General features: G+C 43.7%; 1 protein-coding gene and 1 long non-coding RNA gene across 2 annotated transcripts in view; both read right to left on the reverse strand.

The window, feature by feature from the left end:
* Positions 1–15,621, reverse strand: part of PIGF (phosphatidylinositol glycan anchor biosynthesis class F) — a 95,532-nt gene that overhangs the window by 56,443 nt on the left and 23,468 nt on the right. The window lies entirely within an intron of this gene.
* LOC116856775 lies at positions 9,904–11,794 on the reverse strand. Its single transcript, XR_004380622.1, has 2 exons — positions 11,749–11,794; positions 9,904–10,487 (listed from the first exon to the last, which is right to left on the reverse strand). It is a non-coding gene; the product is annotated as an uncharacterized LOC116856775 (long non-coding RNA).

A 15,621-nucleotide genomic window follows, 5' to 3' on the forward strand; every position in this document is an offset into this window, starting at 1 on the left:
ATTGTTGGACTTTTTAACTTTTGGCTATCTGGTGGATATGAATTAGGTAGATTTGGTTTGCATTTTGTATTTGCATCTTTTCACTTGTTCGTTGCCCATTTCTGAATGCTTGTTTATGTCTTTTGTCTCTTCTACTCTTTGGGTGTTTCTCTTTCTTCCTGATCCAATTGTGTCCTTCATATATTCTAGACACTAATCCTCTGCCAGTTGACATATGTGGCAAATGTTTTTTTCCTAGAGTGTGGCTTGCCTTTTCACTCTTATTAAGGTGAATTCTCATGAACAGAAGTTTAAAATTTTAATGTATAAATTTGCATTAAATTTTCCTTTATGGTTTCTGCCTGCTGTGGCTTATTTGAGACACTCTTACTTATTCTGAGTTAATAAACTTACTCTGTAGTTTATTTTAAAAGATCTTTAAAATTGTGTCTTTTATATTTAAATTTTATTCTATCAGAAAATCATCTTTGGGGCGCCTGGGTGGCTTAGTTGGTTAAGTGTCCACCTTTGGCTACATTCATGGTCTCAGGGTCCTGAGACCGGCCTGCATCAGGCTTCCTGCTCAGAGGGGAATCTGCTTCTTCATCTCCTGCCCTCTCCCTCTTTCTCCCTCAAATAAATAAATAAATAATCTTACAAAATTCATCTTTGTAGTAAGGGTCCATCCTCTTTTTTTTTTTCATATTAATGGACACCGATTTTACAGTACCATTTATAGAACGGATCACAATCACACTTGCCAGTCGTGTCTTCTCGGTCATATTTATATATGCATATGGGTCTGTTTCTAGATCCTTTCTTCTGTTCTACTGGTATATATTTGGTATATATTTATATCCTTGCACCAATAACACAGTTCTAATTTCTATCAGCTAATAATAAGCCTTGATATCTGGTAGGGTATCTTTTCTTTTTTAGAAATGTTTTATCTGGGGCACCTGGGTGGCTTAGTCAGTTGGGCATCTGCCTTCAGCTCAGGTCATGATCCCAGGGTCCTGGGATCGAACCCCACGTTGGGCTCTATGCTCAGTGGAGAACCTCCTTCTCCCTCTCCCTCTGTCTACCACTCTGCCTGCTTGTGCTCACTTTCTGTGTCAAATAAATAAATAAAATCCTTAAAAAAAAAAAAGACATGTTTTATCTATTCTTTGCTCTTGTCTCTTCCCTATAAAAATTTTTAAATGGTTTGTCAAGTTCCAGAGAGAACCCTAGCAGGCAATGTCGTGGATAAATGGAAGAAGCAGGGAGGGGAACATCTACATGCAGAGCACCGAGGGCCACATGGGGTAGAACAGGGTCTAAACATGCAAGGTGGTACCAGTGACCAGATCATATCTGAAATCCAGGGGCCAGGGCCTTCAGGGCCTCAAGCAAGACCACCTGGTATGGGGAAGCTTGCCAACATCAAAAATGATACAAGGCTGTCCCTACTTAGTTTATTTTTTTTTAAAGATTTTATTTATTTATTTGAGAAAGCATGAGCAGGGGGAAGGGGCAGAGAGAGAGGGAAAAGCAGGCTCCCCGCTGAACTGGTAGGCCAACGTGGGGCTTGATCCCAGGACCCTGAGATCATGACCTGAGCTGAATGCAGACACTTAACAGACTGAGTCCACCCAGGCGCCCCTTTCCCTACTTGTTTTTATCAGTCTAGTGGCCCAGGGACATCGTGTATGTACCTAAATCTCTCTTGTAAATCTCCTTTGAGGGGGTTTATTAAGGAACTAGAATTATTTACTATGAGAAAGGAAAAACTAGGAATGACTCAGGTGTTGAGTACTGTCCCAGGCTAAGGAGATAAGGGAAGGAGGAAAAGAGGCCAGAAATGGGGACTCAGAGTCACAGGGATCAATTAGTGCCACAAAGAAATAAACCTAGTTTAAACCACGGCCATGGCCTGTTTTCTCCCAAAGAGGATCTAGATGGTTCCAGTACAAATCTGCATCCATTGCTGGGTGGGTTGGTTGGTTGGTTTTTGTTTTTTTGCTTTTTGCTTTTTTTAAGAGATTTTATTTATTTGGCAGACAGAGATCACAAGTAGGCAGACAGGCAGGCAGAGAGAGAGAGGGAGGCAGGCTCCCCACTGAGCAGAGAGCCCGATGCGGGGCTTGATCCCAGGACCCTGAGATCATGACCTGAGCCGAAGGCAGAGGCTTAACCCACTGAGCTACCCATGCGCCCCTGGTTGGTTTTTAAGTAACACTTACCGAGTATTTACCATGGGCCTGGCTGTCTTTTAGGCATTTGCCAGGTTTTAGTTGAATCCTGCCCCCTCCCCTGACCCAGATCAACTCAGAGTAAGTAGCTTACCGATGACTGATCAGTTGCCACGTTCCAACAAGGAACAGAGCCCTGAGGGAAGCCGAAGAGTTCCCTGTGTGTACAGACCTTTGACAACCCCTCCTCAAACTGATCTTTTGAACGTTTCCTAGTGGATCTTGTTTACTGGACCTTACTGGGAAAATGTAAAGACAGGAGTCAGGTTATGTAGTTTATTTTTTTTTTTTAGAATTTTTTTTTTTTTAGATTTTATTTATTTATTTGACAGACAGAGATCACAAGTAGGCAGAGAGGCAGGCAGAGAGAGAGGGGGAAGCAGGCTCCCTGCCAAGCAGAGAGCCCGATATGGGGCTCGATCCCAGGACCCCAGGATCACGACCCGAGCTGAAGGCAGAGGCTTTAACCCACTGAGCCACCCAGGTGCCCCAGGTTATGTAGTTTAAAAAACAAAAAGGAATAGGACCATGGTGACTACATTTTCTCTGTGGAGGCAGGTGGAAGGAAGGGGATGAGCAGGAAGAGGATATTCTAGAACACACTGCCTAGAGGAGGCATTGTACCCTCCACAGAGGCTGTGCGCATAAGACTTAGCCCCTTGCATCAGCTCAGAAGAGTCCATGGTATCAGATGCCAAGTATTGGCATCAAGGGTTTTCCAACAAGAAGGCAGTGCCTCAAATCCTTTGTGGAGCAAGACGGGTTATAAATAGATCTATAAATTTTTTTTTTTTTTTTATAACTAGAAGGCAACAGGCTTAGTGCAGCTATTCCTCCCTTCTGGTTCTCCTCCCTGCACCGTTTTGCCTATTAAATCCCTGCTACCAGGCAGATCCACCTGCCTCCTAGCCAATCCACTGCAGCAGCCTCGGAGAGCCAGGATGGAAACTGGCTTCTATTTCGACTTCAGGTTGTGACCTTGCTTGTGGAAAAGAATAAATCTTCCTATCTTATCTCCAGCTAATTGGGCAGGAGGTAGAGGAGAAAAGAATTTATTATACGATTTGCCACCTGCTGACTAGAACTGTAATGTATCCATTGTAGAGCCAGGCTCCAATTTCAGCGACAGGCTAATGAGAAAGAGGACGTGGGCTGGGTTTCTGGAACACGGAGTGCAGACCTGGTCATAGAGCTTTTAACTACCACATCAGAAGACTGGTATTTTACTAGCCAAGTTATATGTGGCTTGTAGTGTCTGTGAGAGAGCGCGAGAGGGGCGGGGAGAGAGAGAGAGCCAGAGACACTGATTTCATCTATCCGAACAGATCCAACGTCATATGAGGATGCATGTGAGAATCGCTGATTTAACCCCATCTCCTGATGTCACAGATGAGGAAGCTGAAGCCCAACGGCTAATGAAAATAAATGTCAGAGGGCCCACAGCTGGTTACTGACTAGAACCAGACTAGAACAGACTCCTGATTCCTAATCTGGTGCTTTCCCCACCTCTTCAGGCTGGTACATGGCCAGAGTATCAGGGAGATGCTGTTCTAATAATAAACATGTTCTTCTTTATGGCTGAAGATGACCAGTCTCCCCATTGCTTCCCTCTTCCTTTGCCTTCCCTGGCCCAACCTCACTGGCCCTGCTGGCTCAGTATATAAATAGCCCAGCCCAGCCCACTCACCCTACCATCCAGTGGGATTTAGGATTAGGTCCTGTTCCCACAGCCAGGTGCCCACTCCTAAAACCCTAGTGCCTATTTTACTCCCCTTGTATCTTTGTTCGTCGATATGCCCCAGATCTGAGGCCTCTGTGGCAACCACTGGTCACACAGATTGGCTCTGAGTCACAGCTCTGCCTATATCCTCCAAGTTCACAGAGCTTTGACTATGGTGTTCAATATGTAACCCCCTTTATCCTGCTTAGCACCTAAGTCCCCTTCTGAGGCTGGAGCTCCACTCCGACCAGGAGCTCCACTCTGACCTTCTGAGGCTGGACTCCACTGACCAGCCAAGGGTGAGGGACGATGCTTCCATTGATCCCCTTCCTGGGCTGGAGGGTTGGCCTATACCTGAACCCGGTCACTGGATTCTTCAAATCTCCTACATGGTATCTGCCCCTCCAGAGGTCTTCTGAGCACTGACTGCCTCTTCAGTTCCCTAAGGCTGTGCCTGTAGGCCACACTGGAAGTCCCAGGCTTGAGCTGGTATGAAATCAAAGCTGAGCGATTCATGGCCTTGGGATGCTTGTCTACCTATCACTGGCATTCCCAGGGTCACCTTCAGCACTGAATTATTTCCCCAGCCCCATCTCACCTAAGCCACTTTTCTTCATCTGCCTTGTGAGACCCAGCACAAAGATATCCTAAAGAGGGCAAGCGCTTCACTCGGTTTTCTCTCAGCATGGGGAGGGATAGAGTGACTCATCCACCATGGTACCTTGAGGCCTCTTTTCATTCAGAAGTGATGCTCCAAAGGCATTGTCTGGAAGGAGACAAGAGTTGGCTAAATTATTCTGCATAAAGGATTGGTAGATAGTGGAGGAGAAGGAGCATTCAAATACAAGAGAAGATGCTGGAGAAGGCTGGTGTAGATTGGGTGACATAACAGGAAGCCGGAACGTAGGGGAAAGTAGCCAGTAAAGGTTCCTAATGTGGAGTGTCCAGAGAACTTCTGCTATTCAACTCTAACTTGTCTTCTGTGGGTCAATAAGACCTCCTCTTTGCTCCAAATGTTGATACGCCTGTGCAGCCTTTGTGGGGGTGACCCAGGGAGAGAGTGGGACAATATCCAGAAGCAGGGCCTGCTTCACTCACTTCTGCTGAGACTTCTGTGTTGCTAGCAGCATTCCCTCATGATCCCAGACTGTCATCTGCAGGTTCTGGGTGGCCAACACCAGAGGGGTGAGCAGAGACGAGTCCTAGACACAGAAACAACTGCCAGGTGGACGACTCAGGCAGAAACATGGAAACTGCCCCGTTGCCAAACACACTGGAGGCTTCAAAGGCAACTCTTGGCAGGGTTTGTGGGGGTGGTGTGCTGGGTTATTCTGGGATTCACTGCCACTACACTCTAACCATTTGGGAGAACTAGCCTGATTTGAGACATACTAGATTTTGTTAAATTTGGATCCAATTAACTTGGAATCTGTGCTCCCATGGTCAGAGATTTGGGGGGAATTATCTTTTTCTTGTCTATGAAGAAACAAATCAGAAGTACAGAAAAAATGGTAAGAAGGATGTTCAGCCTTTGTAAAGGAACAATTTATTCTTGCATTCTAACAAAATATTTATTGCCCTAAGAAAAAGAATTAGCAATAAATGCACTGATAGCTTGTAGGGGTTTATGGTTTCAGAGAAAAAAAAATTTTAAACCCTCAATCCTTTTCCTGCAATTTGGTTTGAGGATAGTTCCAAACTCCTTTCTAACCACTCCCCTACCTATAGAGATTATCTCTTTATTTCTCTCAAGCAGACTTTGCATGGTGAAACAATACTAGGGAAAGCCAGGTTGTCCTTTTTAAAGGCTCCCCAAAGCATCCTGGAATGGACAAATTTTCTTTCTCCTCTCCAAATAAGTGTCAATCATCAGGGCTGGTGTGGATGGTCAGGATATGGCAGTGGGAATAGAATGGGGTGGAAAGGGAAGGGCTTTTGCCGAAACCAGTCCCTCTCCTTTATCTGTTCCTAATCCAAGAGCTGCTGGAACGTGTCTCTCAGAGCACACCTTGGTCCTTTTCCTAAGTAAGCCAAACTTGGAAGTGGCTAGCAGGCCTAATTGTGCCTCTGTGGGATCCAGATTCTGGAAGGAGACAGAGAGGTCTGGAGGCCTCAGACTGGAGAGCCTGATGGATTAAATCCAAGCCTCAAGCAGTCCCAAAAAGCTGTCAGGGTGCCTGGGCAGAGTGGAGCCAATCTGGACGATGCATTCCAGATGGTTTGCCTTCCTTCCTTGAGTTTGGGGCCAGTTGGAGCTCCCGGGCGGTCTCCCAAGGTAGACCCCCTGGGAGCTCAGGGCAACTGTCCAGCTGGGAGGGACCAGGCTCAGGATCACTATGGCAGGCTCACAATTAGAGGGAAGGGCCCCTCCTTTGTATGGAGCATCTGGATATCATTTTTCAGGCCATTAAAAACACTAACTCTACTCTGCTAAATGCAGCCAATTCATGAAATAGAAATAAGGGGGTGGGGGGAGAGAGAGAAAAGAAAGAAAGAAAAGGAAAAGAACAAATGAACGAATTTGGAGGACAATTCCAGGCCAAGCAGTTGCCCCAAAATAGATCCAAATAATTTGGGGCTACATGATATGGTGAAGCTCAGAGAAGGGTTCCAAAACTTTCTAATAGGTATCTAACCACCACCCAACTCCACTTCCCAGCTTCACCAGCTCACGAACAATGACACCACCAACTGCAAAGACTCAAGGGCGATGCCAGGGCTTTGCAATATATTTTACCTTTTGCATTTGTTTTTTATTTTAGCTTGTGAAAATTGTACAGGGAGATGCTGAAGATTTTCTTGCATGTACAAGGCTTTCAGACTAGGGTATAGAAAATTAGCATGAGACAAAGAGAAGGGAAGGAAAGGGAAAGGGAGAGTGCATGAGAGTGGAAAGAAGGAGCAGACCTCTGCCAGCCACCTGAGATTTCCCAGAAATTCCCAGACTCCATGGTCTCTGAATCAGAGGTGGCCATGACTGCATGTTTTACTATGAAGAGGAGGCCTATTTTCTCATGGTCCTATTGCAGCCACATGGTTGAACAGCAACCTGAGGTCAAGCGCCAATGCAAAGGCCCTGGGAGGAGATAGGAGGTGAGGCACGTGCTTCTGCCCCATGAGTATACAAGGCTGGATGGGAGAGAACCAGACCCTGCTCTGGGAAATTCTGGTTAATGAGGTAGCAGGTCCCAGGGCTGGGGAGCTTCTGGCTTACTAGACAAGACTTATCACAGAGCAGCATGCAGTAAACAATTCCAAGGGAAAGGAGTCCACAAATATTGAGGGGACACAGTGAAGGAGGGAACAGAACAGGTAGGGGTTACTCTACTTCTTGAAAAGAGTTGATCAAAGAAAATACCCTTCAATTATACTCAAAAAAAAAAAAAAAAGAAGAAGAAGAAGAGAAAAGAAAGCAAACCCTTTCCAGTGCAATAATCTCACAAAGAGGAAGTCCAGGTACAGATCCCCAGCCATTCCAATGTCCGTTCTGCTGCTTTTGGAACTGCATTTCAGTGAAACTATTCTGGATGCACTTCCAGAAGGTTGGTATCAGAGAATGAAAATCTTACACATCCAGTGAATCTTCCAAAGTCACCATGTTTGAGGAGTGGAAACTTACTACTCTATGTCCCAACTCTGATCTACCCGTGATGGTAAAGATAGGTTTCCTAAAATTTTTAAACTAGTCCAAGTTGGGAGAAAATAACGACATTCAGTACATAAATGTCCATTGTAAATATATGTCATTATACAAAAATAAGCCATGAATAATCAGAAACATAAATCTATATGCTGCAGACTTGTGGCGACACAGCCCCACATGGCATATTTACATGTTCCCAATGGCTCACTCTTGCCAGGTTGTCAGGACTCAGGTGAGAGTACAGTTAACCCCATGATTCAGAGACCTCATTTGACCCTGGTCCCCCTGGATGGCTCAGCATGCAAATCAAAAATCTTGAGGCTCAGACCCTCACCTGTCTTGACAAGGCTTTTCTGGGCTGCCAAGTAACTCCCAGCTGTATGCCAAGGTGTAATTAGTTAAGGTTGATCTCACTCATGGCAGCTCTGCTGCAAAATGCCAGTCCTGTTCATGGCTCGCCACTGGGCTCTGTGCTTGTCTTCTTGGGAGTTGTACCTCAGGTCTACTAACCACTGTCTTCACTAACAGTACTAGGACACTGACAGATTCTCAAATGCCATTAACAATACTTTTCTGACACTCACCTACCCACCTCATGGTAATGGAGACATGTCACATGTACCAGCCAATCCTTCTGAAATCATATTGATATAAGTGGCAGGCACACAATGAAATGACAGGCATTTTTACCTCTAGATTTAAATGGAGGTGATTTGGTATCACTTCCTAGACCAGGAGACTCATGTGGTGAAGAACTTCTCCAGAATGAATGTTTCTTGCTCACTTGAAGAGAAACTTTCTCAAAAGATGCAGACAAGGGGCACCTGGGTGGCTCAGTCGGTTGAGCATCTGCCTTTGGCTCGGGTCATGATCCTGGAGTCCCAAGATCAAGCCCCTGGTCAGCGGGGGGATCTGCTGCTCCCTCTGTCCCTCCCCTGGCTCTGTCTGTCTCTCAAAAAAGTAAATAAAATCTAAAAAAAAAAAAAAAAAAAGAAAAAAAAGAAAAGAAAAAAGGATCCAGACAAGTGTTGCTCTAATTCTCTATAGGTAGCGGTGTTAGCTGTTCTCGTCTTGTCCATACCTGGTGATTGGCCACATAGCTCCTCTGTACTCAGGTTCTTTCCTCCTGTGTTTGCACTTCTCCTCTGGGACCCATGCTTCTCTGCGGTGTTGCCCAAGTTGAATGAGGGAGCCCAGGATTCTCCCAGTCAGACACACCTGACACTGGCCCTAAATCAGCTTTCCTAGGGAACAGAACATATAGGTGCAGTGCATCTCAGCGCAGCCCCAAATTCACGGCCACCCAGTCCTCACACTTCCTTTCCTGGAACTGCCCATGAGTGCTACTTGAGATGGTGACTCCAGTGTTTGCTTAGGAAGAAGATGCCTGTGGAAACACTCCATGATGAAAACTGGAGACTTGAGACTCCGTTTCATAGGGGTTTGGTCTAGATTTTCTAGGATAACTCACCACACTGGGGGAAATGAGCTCATCTGGTCACTGACCTGACAGATGGCAATGACTCTGGTCAAGGGCGCCAAGGAAAACTCTCCAGAAGACAGCCACTCCTTTGCGGCTTTGGTGGCAGTGCCACAGGGATGGGTCTGTCCGCCAGTAACCTTCTCATATCCACAGAGTGTAAATATCAAAAGAAGCCACACCCCCTGGGATCTGCATAGGGGATGTCTCCATGGGTGTCTTGACCTGATTTGAGTCAGTAAAGAATCTTTTAAACCAAATCCCATTTGAGAAATGGGTGGCTGTTCTTAAAACTCTGACTGGGTAGAGAGTCCATCCTGGAACCTCAGAGCTGAGGAAAGCTGGCTGAAAATAGCAAGACTCATCCAAGAACCTGTGATGGAGGCACACCCATCCTGTACTTGTGGCTGGCTGCCAAAGTAGATTGGCTCCAGGTGAGTCACTGGCAAAGAGCTCTCCTTCCTGATCTGCATCAGCAACCTGTGCACGGGTCATGAGCTGCTGGAGCAAGGTCATGGTGTAGAGTTGGAAGGACACCAGGAGGCTTTTGCAATCTGATGATATTCCTGGGCTCAATGAATTCTTCCATCCAGTCTCCTACTTCCAGGAAGCTTGCTCCCCTGGCTTGTCTCCAGGTGCCTTGATGGGCCTTTCATTTGACACTGAGCGGCTAACTCTACACTGCCTCTGTCCCTGCCTCCGTCCAGGAGACCTTGTTGTCTTGCTAGCTGGCCCAAAGGATCATCACAGTCTCAGCTTCCCCTCCCCCACTCACACAGTTTCTTTCACTTGTAAATAAGAAGTGAGATTATCCTGTAAACTACTCTAGGAAGAAAACACACATTTGTTGCTACCAGGAATATCCAAATTTACTTTAATCCATAACAATTCATGATAGGGGGGAAAGTAATTTTACATTTCTAAGAGTCTTCTTTCAGATCATTCATTTCACCCTGGTAACCCTTAGGACTAGGTAGGCGCTAGCCCAATTACCTCCATTCAATGCTAAGAATAACACAGCCCCACAGTGATTCCTTTGAAGGACTCCAGAAAATTGGTGACAACACTGACGTTTGGTCTCCTGCTTTTCATTGTGGGGTTCTTTCTACCGACCTTCCTTAATTTATTTATTCAGTGTAGCAACTAAAATGAAAAAGTTCCTAGCACATGCCATGGAAGAAACAGGTTTCTAGTCTTCTCTCCCACTGTCTGCCCACACAAACCATCTGTCCAGCCACACCAAAACAGCATCACGCTTTCTGCCTCAGCACCTTTGCTCCTGCCATGTCACTTGTTTGAACGGCCCTCCCCCAATTCTGTGTTCAGTGAAACTTAATCATCCTTTTAGTCCAAGCTCAACTGTCCTCTGTTCTATGCTGTCCTCCTGATTATTGCAGCAGGAAATAATTGCCCTTGCTGGGGGTGCTATTACTTAAAAAAAAAAAAAAAAAATGCAACTTTGAGGCTATCGTATATTGCTTTGGATCACAATTTTTTACAAGTGAATTTTATCCCCCCAAGTAAACTGTGGGCCCAGACAAGGCAGAAATTGTGCTCCCCACATTGTCTTACATATAATAGAAGCTCAGTTTTTATTGGATAAGTGAGACATGGGGACTTTATTTATTTTTTTAAAAATCATTCTTTTTTTTTTTAAGATTTTATTTATTTATTTGACAGAGAGAGAGATCACAAGTAGGCAGAGAGGCAGGCAGAGAGAGAGGGAGAAGCAGGCTCCCCACAGAGTAAAGAGCCCGATGCAGGCCTCAATCCCAGGACCCCGAGATCATGACCTGAGCCAAAGGCAGAGGTTTAACCCACTGAGCCACCCTGGCACCCACATGGGGACTTTAAATGGCTTCTCCAAGGTTTCACAGTATTGGGACTTGAATTCAGAACTCCCAAATCTGGTCCTCATGTTCTTTCTACCATGGCATGCTAAAAGGAACATGGCTTCTACTGTGAGGCGCTTTTCTACAAGTCAAAAATGGTTGAAAACCAGCTATCCATACAACTCAATCTAAATAACCCAAAGCATAGTGAGCTGCTCAGAAAGAACAGAATAGTTTAAGTGGTTGGGCTTGAAAACCTGGACTTCCTACGCTATTTCTAGCATGAAATGAGTAGCTCTCTCCCAAAGATATATGGATAGCTGGCTTTCAACCATTTTTGACCTGCAGAAAAGCTTGAGTCAATGTGAGAATGAAGTATGGCGGCCATTAAGGTGCCTCCATGGACCACATGAAGCAAAGGATGAGAGGGTGACCCAGCATTGTCATCTTTCCGTCATCTGCATGCCATTCTCCAGCAGCACTGACTAAGCACACTCTGTCTGCCCACGCTGCGCTGGGTGATGGGGGTACAGAAGTAACACAAAATCTCTACCCTTATGGGATGCCAATCTAGTAACCATCTATGGCTACTATAAACAATTTAAGTAAAAATCTTAAATTTACTAGACAATGTTTCTCACTCTTCCTTTTGTCTTATCTGAAGAATTAAATTTAGAGTAGAACTCCAGGCATCATTCTGTAAATGACATGTAAACTCAATCTGAATGCCAAACTGTAATAAAATAGAGACAATTATGCTTATTCAGAACATCTCAGGAAGCTGTTTGGGGTGGGAGATTTCCAAGGTACTGCTGAGGCTCCCAAAGGGGCTGCTCAAAGAACAAGAGAAGTTTACTCACCTGCCATCAAAGAGGATTGGGTGGAGTTAACAGCTGAGCTCTTCTTCCGTGGAGCACAGGATACAAGTTTGGGTCAGAACTAAATTATTCAAGCCAATAGAAAGATCCTATCCTCTTTCACTTGTGGTTGTCAGGCTCTCTTAAGTAAATATGAAGCACATATTTAAAGAATCTGGGTTTGAAGCAATACCAGACTGGCTCATTAAGGCATCTATCTGCCTCAGTCTAGTCTTGTTTGTCTGTATCATTTTACTTCTCCGGGGGAATGGACCACTCCTTGGGCACTAGCAGAAACCACAGTGGAACCCAGTCTTTCATCCTATGCATTAACATCCCATTGCTAATAGCAATTCATGCCATTTTTTTCTTTATTAGTGACAATTATCTGCATCGCTCAAATGACTTCCACATACAAATTAAATATTAGGATATTAGATAAACAACATCAGTTTTCAGAAGGCCATACATCTTTGAAGTACATAAGAGATTCAAGGAATCAAGCAAAGACCAACAGCCTACTTCCTACCAGGCACTGTGCTAGGTACTAGATGTCCCTGTTGGTAAGACCAAATATCATTCATTCAGAAGACTACTCTGATAAACAAGCCAAGAGATGTTTTTGTGGAAAGATAAAACTGATATTCAGGACAACATCTTTACAAAACTATAGACATATCCTAAATAGCTCTAGCTCCCTTTAAAGAACTCACAATGAGTTCTTTCTCCATGCAGTTACCTAAATTGCTATTGCATTTATTTTGTTCATGTCTGTGTCACTTATTGGTATGACCAATTTATAACTCAAAGAGTAAAGTACAATTTCCTCTTACATGTTCTAAAATTACATTTTTCAAAGTTCACGAGCTCCTTCTCCCTCTTTAGTTTTAGTGTTGGATAATCTGGTGAGTCATTTCTGATTACACAGTATATGAACTTCCTATTTTCATAAAATTTAATCACGTTCCTGTTCAGTCTTCTTTCCAAAGTGCTTTACCCCAGGCAGTAGGTTGCTTGTCCTCAAGTCATTTCTGAGGCCTTTCTGGAACTTTCCTAGTTCTTCATGTTTGTATTGATGTGTATGGTTTCCAAGAGTAGGCAATAAGCGGGTGAGGTGTAGGCTACCTTGATTCTATATATATCCAAGTTGATGCCTACATAATTCTTTAATAATAAACAAGCCAGTATCTCACACAACCATTTGTCATCAATCCATGTTTCCTATCCAGACATTGCCTTGCTGTCTGCACTTCCTTACTGCAAAAACAAATAAACAATACAGCCCTACTGCAGCAAACACCTGTCTAGAACATTCCTTTAAAACTCCTTGTCTGCTGCTGCACTCTCTTCTCTGATTTTGGTTTTTTATCTACACTTAAGCACTCATCTATGTGCTCAAAGAAAACAAACAAGCAAAACAAAATAAAAACCAACATATCCCTCCTGCCGTCCTGCAAAATACCAAACAACAAACCCTCTCCTTATTCCCCATGCATTTCCATATTCTCTTTAACGTATTTCTACTCCCTCACTAAACTCCATTTTCTCTTCTGCACTGTAATGGTTCTTTTTCATCTTTTTTTTTTTTTTCCCCCACAGTGTACATGTTAAAAACACAACAAAAAGAAAGACTTCTCAGTCTCTGGCTAATGTGTAGCCAGTGCAGTGAGGAGAAAATAGGTCTCACAAGCCAAATAAATTTTAACAATTAACACTGTCTTCTGGGCATGGAACTTAAAAATATAGCTTTTGACATTTCATGCTTCACAAATGTCAATTGTGAAAGTTGCATTTAGGTAATCAACTGCTTTTAAACTAGACTCTCTACAATGTTAGATATGATTTAGCATGGCACCTTGTGTGTAGGAAATGTATGATAAATAATTGATGAGGCTTTACTCTAATAAATACATGAGAAATATTGTACTATCTTGCTGATTATACTGCTTAATGCAGATGTCTGGTGGAAGTTTAGTTAACTCTGTGAATGTTTTTGATGGATGAATGGAAATCATGTGGTGGACTGATGAAAAATGGATAGAGTGTATGGGTTTCAAATTTTCAGGAGGTAATACTCCCTTTGGGACCATCTAGATAGCCTGTGGTCTAGTATTCTATAGAATGAATACGAATATGACAGCAACATACATTTAGAAAAATTAATTAGTTCTAGAAACTGATGCTTTTAAGTGTTTCTTTAGCAGGTCTTCAAAAAAGGCAGCACTGTACCCATGCAATAGGAAAAGCTTTAATAAAAAAGCAGATGAAAATCAGTAGTACAGGTGCTTCAGAGTTTCTTCAATCTTTCACTGAACTGCTGTCAATTCTAAATACTTTTTGTCTAGTTTAGAGAGCCGTGACTGGCCTTGAAACTTCCCAGAGAAAGCCTCTACTGGGTGTTCTTTTTCTTTTTCAGATTTTGTATTTATTTATTTGACAGAGAGAGAAAGAGAGAGAGTACGCACAAGCTGGGCGAGCAGCAGAGGGAGAGGGAGAAGCAGGCTCTCTTCAAGCAGGGAGCCTGATGTGGTGCTCAATCCCAGGGCCCTGGGGTCATGACCTGAACCGAAGGCAGATGCTTAACCAACTGAGCTGTCCAGGTGCCTCTCTACTAGGTTTTCATCTTGAGTTTTCTAGTGACAGGTTCAGTGCCAGTTGGGCTGTGTAAAGATGTAGGTGGGATCTTTGCCCTTACATGATCAGGCCACTAAGCAGGTGGTCTCATATTTCACTGAATTGGGAATGAACACAGAATTCAGAGGGACAAATGTTGACTCAAGCACAAGGATGAAGATTGCCAAGTCTAATATTCTAAAATATGGAATTAGTCAATGGCTAGGAACTCATCCACACATCAGTCTGGAAAGATAAGTCAAATACAGAATGTTTTCTTTTTCTACCTTAAATATCTGCACTAACTGACTAGACAGTACCATGCCAGTTGCTAATTTTAGAGGCCTTGGACTTGTTTTTACAGTATAGACATAAACTAAATATGAGGTCCAAAAAGGCGAGTTTTTTTAGCACATAACTAAAAGTCCCTGTCAGAAGCTGTCTCTTGTTAATGAGAAGACTGTTGGAATAGAAGAATGTAATAAAAACCAACTGTCCTTCCCAGCTGACTTAATTTTTGAGGAGACCTGAAAAAACACAGACATGTGACCCGTGGCTTGAGAGAAGCCCAAACTAATTCCTCCAACATATTTATATTCAAGCTTGACCCTGAGAAGATCTTCATTTTCTGCTCCAAGAACGCTATAGCAAATGCACCTTCCTCCTGACTGGGCCTCTGAAAGGCAGTATGTCCTCCAGGGGCAATGATCATCTCAGAGCAGTCCATATAGGTTCTATAAATCTTCTACAGAATTTAATATCCCACCAGCTCCTATTTACAAAGCTCTTTGGTACTTGTCTGCAGACTTATGGTTCAGGATGAAAATGCTTAGGATATATCGTCTCCCAGAATGTTCACTGTTTTCCTTTTGCTGTTTAGAAATAGGAAGCTTATCAATTTTTTAAAAGATTTTATTTACTTAATCATTTATTTGAGAGAGAGAATGAGAGAGTACAAGCAGGGGGAGGGACAGAGGGAGAGGGAGAAGCAGGCTCTCCACTGAGCAGGGAGCCCGACGTGACACTTGAACCCAGAACCCTGGATTCATGACAAAGGAAGATGCTTAACCAACTGAGCCACCCAGGAGCCCCAGAAGCTTATTAATTTAAAGCAAGGGTCCACAGAATATGCATCATCCTTCAAGTAATTTGGTAATACCTACCAAATTTTAAAGCGGGGAGAGAATATGGGGAAGATGAAACAGGTAGCAGCACAGCTTTAAATCTCCCCAGGTCCCTTCACAAAAATAGAATAACTAGACA

This window comes from Lontra canadensis, unplaced genomic scaffold (genome assembly GCF_010015895.1).
Source record: "Lontra canadensis isolate GAN:19392208 unplaced genomic scaffold, GSC_riverotter_1.0 scaffold112, whole genome shotgun sequence".
Classification (NCBI taxonomy): domain Eukaryota; kingdom Metazoa; phylum Chordata; class Mammalia; order Carnivora; family Mustelidae; genus Lontra; species Lontra canadensis.